This window comes from Myotis davidii, unplaced genomic scaffold (assembly GCF_000327345.1).
Source record: "Myotis davidii unplaced genomic scaffold, ASM32734v1 scaffold104, whole genome shotgun sequence".
Lineage (NCBI taxonomy): Eukaryota > Metazoa > Chordata > Mammalia > Chiroptera > Vespertilionidae > Myotis > Myotis davidii.
Genome location: NW_006296625.1, coordinates 1,496,302 through 1,506,249, shown reverse-complemented (window position 1 = coordinate 1,506,249; position 9,948 = coordinate 1,496,302). Strand labels below are relative to the sequence as shown.

The window sequence follows — 9,948 nt, the reverse complement described above, 5'->3', positions numbered from 1 at the left end:
AGAGAGGAAGGGAGAGAGAGAGAGAGAGTTAGAAACATCGATGAGAGAGAAACATTGATCAGCTGCCTCCTGCACATCTCCCAATGGTGATGTGCCCACAACCCAGGTACATGCCCTTGACCGGAATCGAACCTGGGACCCTTGAGTCCGCAGGCCGATGCTCTATCCACTGAGCCAAACCGGTTTTGGCACATTTTCACACTTTTTAAAAAAGTATTTTATTGATTTTTTACAGAGAGGAAGGGAGAGGAATAGAGAGTGATTGATCAGCTGCCTCTTGCACACCCCCTACTGGGGAATCGAATCTGGGACCCTTGAGTCCGCAGGCTGACGCTCTATCCACTGAGCCAAACCGTTTAGGGCACAGACAGTGGATGAGCATCAACCTATGAACCATGAGGTCCTGGTTCGATTCCTGGTCAGGGCACATGCCCGGGTTGTAGGTTTGATCCCCAGTAGGGGGTGTGCAGGAGGCAGCTGATTGATGATTCTCTCTCACCATGGATGTGTGTCTCTCTCTCTCCCTCTCCCTTCCTCTTTCTGAAATCAATAAAATGTATATTTTTAAAAAAGAGCCACAGAGGTTTCTTTCCTGTTTTCAGCAGTTCAGTTGGTAAAGATCCTGTCTCCATTTCACAGGAAATGGATTACATCCAATTACTCCTCACAGCAGCCAACTGGAAGATTATCCCATTACTTCTGAAGGACTGGTTTGGCTGGCATCTGCAATGGTAGCCAAATAAATGAGGTTTCTATGGAACACATGCTGGTCCTGGACACACACATTCACCAGGCCTTTGTTCTGTTACTCCACGATGCGGCGATCAGCTGGTCACGGAGCCGCCGATTGTCTCCTGCTTGACGTGCGCCTTGCCTCTCAGCCAGTCGGGTAGGAAGGCCACGGACATGCTGGGAAGCCAGGTTGGAACCCAGTCCCAGGCCCTGTGAACCCCCCTGCAGCTAGAGCAGAGCCAACCAGCAGCTCTAGACACACCAGCGCCGCAGCACAGACCCACAGTCCATAGCACTTTAAAAGCACTTTCACATGTCCTGGCTCATTGAATCCTTGCAACTTCATCAGATTATTTTGTTTTGTGAAAAGATGGTAACTCAAATTGGTCAAAGTTTAATAAATTAGAAAGTGGTCATTAAACTTATATTAGCAGTATACACTGGTCACTAACGTTGTGAAAGAATGTGCGTCAAAAGAAAAACACCCGTAAAACATGAGTGTTTGTGGTTAGATTGTAGGTGATGCACAATCACAGGATGGACTGGTATTTTCTTGAGCTTAGGTTTGTACTGGGCAGCGCTACGGAACAGGATTAGTCAGCGTGTGAGTGATTTGAAATCGCAGGGTGGATTATATTATATTGCGTTCATATGAGTTCATATCTACTTGTTTATGATTTAAGTGAAGCTGTTTTAATTCGCTTGTTTGTGACAAAGAAAAAAGTTTCTTTGATACAAGTATGAAGTCAGTGGTGTCAGGACGTTGAAATTCTACATCTGTTGTTGGTAAACAGTCAGCGGCCCAGCTGCTGCACAGTCCTGCTGGGGGCTTGTGGGTAAGGAGGAACATGTGGAGAAGTAACTATGGCAAGGGGGCATTGCAACTATAAATACTGACAGGTTGTGAGTCCTATTTGAGAGTTTCTATTTGGGTGGTGTGAGCTTTGCCAACCTAAAAACTCTCTAAAGACCCCAGGGGCATCAGCTCCCCTCTCAGCCAGGTACTCCTCCTCTGGTAGACAGTGATGAGGAACCACACAGCTGCGGTAAAGACATCAGCCTCCCTAGCAACATGCTGTAGCCACAGGGGACTTTCCCTTTGTACCGGCAGCTGGAAATCAGCTCCCCCCTCCTCATTCTTGCCCACCAAACGTGGGCTTGGTGGCACCCAGACTCAGCGCTGGTGAAGGGGCGGGGATGCCTGGGTCCTGGTGGCATCACTGAGATGCCCAGTTCCGAAATTTCCTCTTCCTCATGGGTGGACTCAGTTTGAGTTGTGGGTCTGCAGAAAGCATCTTATCTGGTGAGTCTTCATCTAAATCTTGAACATTTCTTATGTTCATCCCTAAGGATATTTTATAGATAAGGAAACTGAGCTCCAAAAAAGTGAAAAACAATGGAAACGTAAAATAGTTGACAATATAAAGAGAAAATTAACCTAGATAGCCTGACTTCCACTCTAGTGTCGATGATGCGGGACATTTTAAACCAAGAAATAAACAGAAACATAGGTTTTGACATCTGAAAACGGGCCAAACACCTTTAAAATGTAAACCATTTAAACGCTGATAGGCCTGGCTGGATATATTTGTATTATTCTGAAGTCACTTAAAATAATGACATGAAATGTTGGTTGTTGTTGGACCAGCAGTTTCTTTAAGGGACAATATTCAGTTAAAGATGCAGTGTAGGAAAAAGAGAGAAATAATACTGCAATAGGAAAGAAGGAGAAAATGAAAATGGCAGAAAGTGTTGCCTTTAAAAAAAATCCTCACCGGAGGATATTTTCCCATTACCTTTAGAGAGAGTGGAAGGGAGGGAGGGAGAGCAAGAGAGAGGGAAACATCAATGTGAGAGAGACACATGGATTGGGTGCCTTTGGCACGGGCCCAACCAGGTACATGCTCTTGACTAGAATCTAACGGTGACCCTTCAGTCCACAGGCTGACACTCTATCCACTCAGCCAAACTGGCTAGGGCAAGAACTGACTTTTAACAAAGAATTAACTATGTGTCAGGCACTCTTTTAAGCTCTTAAACTAATCTAATCCTCACCACAACTCTGTGAAGTGAGTGTACTATGGTCACTCCTGTTTTACAAAGAACGTAGCGAAGTCTGGAGAGGTTAAGCAACTGGCTGAAGGTTACACAGTAAGTGTCTAAACGCTTGCTTGAACTTTAGCAATCTGCCTCCAGGGTCTGTGCTTCTAACCACCATGCCATATTTCCTCTGAAAGAGAGAGTAAGACTTGAACCAATCATATCTGATGCTATGAATGGGGGTAAACAAGAGAAGTTTCAAGTGTCATCATTCCATTTCTATGCAGAGGATGAGGGCCTGGGCCAGGGGGTTGCATATGACAAAAATGCCATGAATACAGTTAAAAGGGAGATAAAATATATACAGTGGACAAAAGATTAGTATTTGGAATAGACAGTGGAAGAATATATAGTAGAAAAAGACCAATAACCTTATAGAAAAATGGGCAAATGTGTAAATAGGCAATGCACAGATGAGGAAGTAAGAATGAAATAAAAATGACCAAATAAAAAGACGCTCAACTGCACTAGCGACTGCTGGCACGCAAAGCAAAAGTAAGAGAGATGCCATTTGCTCCTCTCTGGCTAAAACTGAAGATTGAAAATATCAACTTTGAGGGCACATGGATGGATATTCTTGGTAGGAATATAAATCAGTATAGCTACTTGGGACATTTGACTATCAATTCCAGTTTGATTCTGGTCAAGGGCACGTGCCTGGGTTTCAGGCTTGATCTCCAGTAGGGAACGTGCAGGAGGCAGCCGATAATGATTCTCATCATTGAAGTTTCTGTCTCTCTCCCTCTCCCTTCCTCTCTGAAATCAATGGAAATACTAAAAAACAAAACAAAACAAGACAAACACACATCAATTCCCCTTCAAATCTGAAAGGGTTTCCTCTAAGCTACTATCTGAGCTACTCCTTCCTTTCATCCAAATACCACAGCCAGCACCCATAGATTTATTAGATAATCAGTCTTTTTCGAGAGGGAGCTATTAAAAAAAAAGCCAGCTTAAATAATTAATATCCAGAGAGGGATATTTTAGTGTGAGGCTGCTCCCCCTCACACTAAACAAATGTCGATTGCTTACTAGGTGCTAGGTGTCAACATCAGAAACGTCCAAACCTGTACAGAATTTTTATGAGTTTATTTGAGACAAACTGACGACTGTCCACTTTGGTGGACACAGGATAGTTAGTAGTTAACAATGAACATGATAACAATAACAATGAGGGACTCTGGGGTCTCTGCTCAGGTGCAGTGATTGTGCCCTGAAGGGTCTGGAGAAAGGAAATTACCCAGACATTCCAAAGGTACATTATCATAAATGCAGAAGGACAACAGGCAGTCTCAGTTAAGGTGAAAATTGACCTTTTGTCAAGGAAAATACTGGCGTAGAACATGACTACACTCCAGGACTTGTCTTTAGTTAGCAGGTTTTAATTTCAGACCATTGTGTGGCTACTGTAGGTCTCCGAGTTTGTAAGGCCACCATGCAGGCCTCCCCTGAGCTCGTCAGGTTTAGTATGTGGCCCCTTTCCCGTCCACACTGGCATTATTCTGATCATTGAGAATAAAAGGACAGTTATCTTTGGGAACTAGAGGAAGATAATAGGATGAAGCAACCTTCCATGTAAAGGTTACATTTACAGCCCAGATGCTTCCCCTTAATTCCTTCCTAGGGCCTTGATGGAAGGATTTCAAGCTGCTCTATAAATCACATTGGACCTCTGTATACTACTACAACAGCTTTGCTTGTCTACATAGCTAGGTATGCTGCAATCTGAAGGGTGAAAAGCACAAGCGAGAACTCTAAAGCTGGAATGAGGAAAGCTGGGAAGGAGGGTTCCATGACTATCATGACCATCAAGAAAAGCCGGAAGCAGAAGTCCCCACTGCCTGAATGACTGACTTCACTGAAATGCAAGAAATTGTCTTCTTCTTTTTCCTTTTTAAAGAAGTGATGTATTTATTTTAAATATATATTTTTATTGATTTCAGAGAGGAAGGGAGAGGGAGAGAGAAATAGAAACATCAATGATTCGATGTTTCTATTCAATGCACACCGCCGCTGGGGATTGAGCCTACAACCCAGGCATGTGCCCTTGACCAGAATTGAACCCAGAACCCTTCAGCCCATAGGCCGATGCTCTATCCACTGAGCCAAACCAGCTAGGGTAGGAATTATCTTCTTGAATATGCTCCCAAAGATCTGTGTCCTACTCCCTAAACAGCTTTTAATGAAGGCAGGAAATTGCCAGATAATTGGTTAAGGAGAAAGACTTCAAGGGGCTAATTTCTTATTGTGTTTAATGTCTAGTTAGGGCAAAGGCAGAGAGATTGGCCCTGGCTTGCTCACATCACCTCTGGAGGATAGATTCAATTACAAAAGAGATTGATGTCTCAGCCATGGCCAAAAGCTTGGCAAGCTCTCAGCTAAGACCATAATGTGGCAGTTTAAAGTGCGGGGAAGAGGCCAAGTGAGGGAATAACATAACAGGGAGTTAATACATCTAAAGGATGACTTTCCTGATGCCTCTAAATACTATGGGGCTGCTTCTAAGGCACTCCCTCTGATCGACCCTGAGCTCTGAATGTAAGCAGTTTTGCTCTACAAGTTGGGGACCAGATCTGGTATCAAGGGGAAATAAAAAGAGCTCCAAGATCATTCTCTTTCCAAATAAGTTATAAACTTGGATATTTGTCTGCAGCGAGACTTCCTAAGGCTAAAAAGAGGAAGGAGGGGATGTGCACTTGGGCTTCAACTCTGAGGTACAATGATACCTGAATCTCAGAACCAGGTTCTTTGAGCAGCTCTGTGGGTCCCCAAAGCCAGGACCCAGAACAGCTCAAAGCTTGGGACCGCAACTGGTGGTCCAATATCTAATAGTCCCACCAGCCAATCTCCACCTGGGGATCGGATCCAGTGCCTGCATGAGCAGCCCACTTGTATCTGAGGGTGAGGTAGAGCCTGGCATTTAGACACATTAACATATGTGCCCCCACAACTCCTGGGAAATTAGGAATTATTAGTGCCCTCTTGCAAGTAAGGAAACGAAAACTCAGAGATATAATAACTTTTCTGAAGTCCCTCTCCTCCTTATCTCTTGAATTCCCTGTGAGGAATTTTCTAAGCTCATGGAATGATTAAATGCACATTTTTCTCACCAACAGCAGGGGTTGTGACGTATAGACACCACATTCATTTTCTTGGGGCTAAATCTTTTTTTTTAATTTATTTTTTATTTATTTATTTATTTATTTTATTTTATTATTTATTACAAAGGGTATTACATATGTGTCCATTTTTTCCCCCCGCTTCTTGGGGCTAAATCTTATGTGACTCTTTCTTGTCGGCCAAAAAGTACTTAGGGATTTTTAGGATCCAAGTCTACTTTCTTTTATTTCTATGGAACTTGCATCTTTGAGGCTCCAAGAGTTTTGGTTTTACTTTTTAAAAATTGTGATAAAATGTACAACATAACATTTGCCATTTTAACCATTCTCACTATGTACAATACAGTGGCATTAATTATATTCACACTGTTGTGCAACCATCACCACTATTAGTTTCAAACAGAAAGTGTAATCGTTAAACAAAACCCCCCTAATCCCTCCTCCCTCGAGCCCCTGGTTACCTCTAATCTGCTTTCTGTCTCTATGAATTTGCTTACTAGTCTAGAGGTTTCATATAAATGCAATCATACAGATTTGTTCAAGGGTCAAAGAAATTTAATTTACTACAAATATCACACACCATAGCTGCTAATTAGCTATTCAAGAACAAATCGTAATTGAGAACCAAAGACAAAAGATTTCAACCATGACCACAGATAGCTGCAATTGCTTGCCCTGGTTAGAGAACTCATGAACCAACGACCTAAGAAAGGCCAAGCCTTTGTAGTAAATATTAGACATCATGTCTTTGACTACTATTTAAGGGTCAGCTGGTATTTTTAATTATGCTAATAACTTAGGTGCACCTCCAGAGAATTTGCTGACAATATTTCATTTTATAAACATTGAGCACATGCCTTAGTGGAAGGAATATAAACCTTAGCACCAGGAGAGCTGGGTTCCAATTCTAACTCTACCATTGCTAATTAGACACCTGGTGCTACTTGTCATATGGGATTTGATAGCAACTAGACTTCCTTTGAGTGCATATTTATTAGCATCTATCCTCGCTTTTAAAAAACTCTGCAATCAGAAAATGATTGACACCTTTGGTTTCAGATGTGGCTGCTGCCCTGAGTTCACATTCATCAGGAGATGGCAAGCCCGAGGGTTCAGGATCCTGTCCTTGTTGGTGTGCACACTCACAGGGCTGTAGTGAAGCAAGGTGAGCGCTTACTCCGTAGTTATACTTGCAACCCTGCCTTTTTTGTTGCTCTAAATTATGAGGCAACGAAGATTGTGCCTGATGGGCATTTGATAATCCACAGCACACTATTTCTGACTCTGGTCCCATTGTGTTACTTTGGAATTATGTTTATTTATGTAATTTTGCATAAATATTGATTAGTGTTTTTTCTTTCTTTTTTTCCAAAGATAGTTTTTCTGCTTTGAATCTGATTTTTTTTTTTTAGCTTTACCACAAAAGTTAAACCATTGCTTTATATCACCAAAGGGTTAATGTTAGAGAAAGGAAATGTCAACATGTATACAAAGCTAACTACAAGGCCAACTTTCTCAAAGTAGAAATCCAAGTTTTCTGTTAATACTGGTGCCACCAGCAAATGTTTGAAACTTCACCTTTTTTTTTTGGCCCCCCACTCTCTCTCCCTCCCAAGGCCACACCAGGGGACATCAGGAAAGTCACACTCTATTTGAAAAGAAACCTTTAAAGCTCAGACAGTGATGTGCAACACCAACTAGCATCACGGCACAAGTGGGAACAGGGAAAATCAGATGGTTGGCACTTAAAAGCGGCCTGTCCCCGCAACACCCAGTGTACCAAGAAGAAAATCTCAGGACGATGCAAATAAATAGCTGAGCGTCCGTCTGGCAGCCTTACAGGGAGGACGGACCAGGACCTGGCGCCTGGGTCCCTACTGCTCTCCCTGCGCAGAGGTTGAGGGAACACATTTCTGTTGCTGCCTCTGCTCTTGGTCTCCCAGCAGGCAACACAAAAGGGGAGTGTGGGTGGGTGTACGGGAGGTTTTACAGGGCCCGCAGCTGGTCCCAGCTGGCCATTCCAACCGACACACATCTATCTCTTCAGGGCACTGAACTCCCCTGGTATCTGATCACCCCTCTTATCTGAGCACCACCCTGGGGGACATGCAGCAAGTTGAGGGGCTGGAGGGGCATTTTTACATCGCAGGTGTTGACTGCTGCTGCTACAGAAAAATAGACACTAGGGGGCACTACTCAGTCTCAAATCTGAGCTTTAAAAACTTTTTTTTTGAGTCACTTGCTGAAAATATTGAAGTCAGAAAATCCAACTTGCTCTAGCTTCAAAATACACCCCAAATTCATAACTTTTATACTATTTCAACCACTAGCACTTTAAGACACACCTTCTTATTTTTCCCCTAAAATTCAGGCCCCAAATCCAAAATAATCAAACCATTGAGATATCTTTTATTTGGTTTTTGCTCTTTTAGTTTATATAGGAAAGAAAAATAAGCATATTCCATTTTGCGTGACAATCTCAAAATTTGGAGTAACTAAAAATACATTATGAATATTTTTTTGGTTATCAAATTAGAATAATATAAAAAAACTGACAAAAGAAAAGTTAAGTTTTCCTAAGTTAATTATTTATAATAAAACTAGGGGCTCAGGGCACGAATTCGTGCACCTTGAAAGGAACTGTGATCCACGAGGCAGTGGTGGGCACAGGGGTGGGTCTCGGCCCGTCCTCCACACCCCACCTGGCCCTCCTGCTGCTGTGGCCCCTGGTCCCCTGTCTGCCAGCAGCCCTGCTCCTGCTGCCATCGCTTCCACACGCTTACAGTGCGGCCCCGCTTGCACCCGCTTATGGCGCAGAGCGATTGGGGCCGGTGCCAGCAGTGAGTGAGAGGAGGACCGGCGCCGTTAGTGGGTGCAAGCGGTGGCTGCTGCCCCAATCGCCCCTCAGGAGCAGGGGGAGGTGAAGAAGCCCTAAGGGGAGATTGGGGCCAGCACCGGGCACCAGCAGCAGGTTCAAGTGGTGGCTCTAGTGCTGGCAGTGGGTGTGAGCGCTGGATGGGACCACAGTGTGTGGCAGCAAAGGATTTTCAGTAACCACCAGAGGCTCACCCTGATGACAGTGACTGGTGCCCCGCCTTGGTCTGGCGCCCACACTCACCTGCTCCACCATCCCGCTGTGGCCGATGCCCGCCATGTTTCATGTGCGCCCCCTGGTGCTCAGCACACGTCATAGCGACTGGTGGTTTGGTTGTTCTGCCGTTTGGTCTACTTGCATGTTAGCCTTTTATTATATGGGATGATGAGTACTTCTAAAGTTAAAACCTCTTTTTCAGGGAAGGAGATAGAAACATCAATTATGAGAGAGAATGCAGACTGATATAATGTAGAATGATATAATAACTGCCAACATGTTGATTTTAAAAAAGACAATATTTTGTCAACTGGTGACATTAATGATACACCTTATGGGATAGATGAAAGTCCCTGGGTGTTTGTTAATGCCCTTGTTAACTCTCCTGGCAACTCTCCTTTTCTTACTTGGGGAAGGAGAGTTCATGATTATTTCACCAATACTGTGTTAGGGTATGGTGTTTTGTTTGTTTGTTTGTTTTGCCTAAAACTCCTTTGCTTAAAATTATTTACTGTGGCTGCTTTGCCTATGGAGTAGTCTTTTCTCTGTTCCACTCCACTAATTAGCTCTCTTTCACTTTAAACTCTAAAAACAAACAAAACAAAAGATTATTTAATGTTTTTTAATGGTCCATACTTAAAAATACAAACTAGAATTATTTTCAAGTATTCCATGTGATTACAGAGAAACTCACCATTAGAATATTACCTTCTCCCAGAAATTAAATCAGCTCACATGGCTGTTCTTCCTCACTGGAGCTTGCCAGCTAACAAGAGATTAAAAAAATAAATATTTATGTAGGCATGTAGTTGGATCAGTCCCTTTCAGAAAGCTTTGAAAATAGCGAGTTTTTGAAATTGTTATTGAATTTATTGAGATGACATTGGTTAAGTTATATTGGTTTTG

General features: G+C 43.0%; 1 pseudogene; it reads right to left on the bottom strand.

The window, feature by feature from the left end:
- Positions 1-685: 685 nt before the first annotated feature.
- On the bottom strand, positions 686-908 carry LOC102774318 (annotated as a pseudogene).
- Positions 909-9,948: the final 9,040 nt, after the last annotated feature.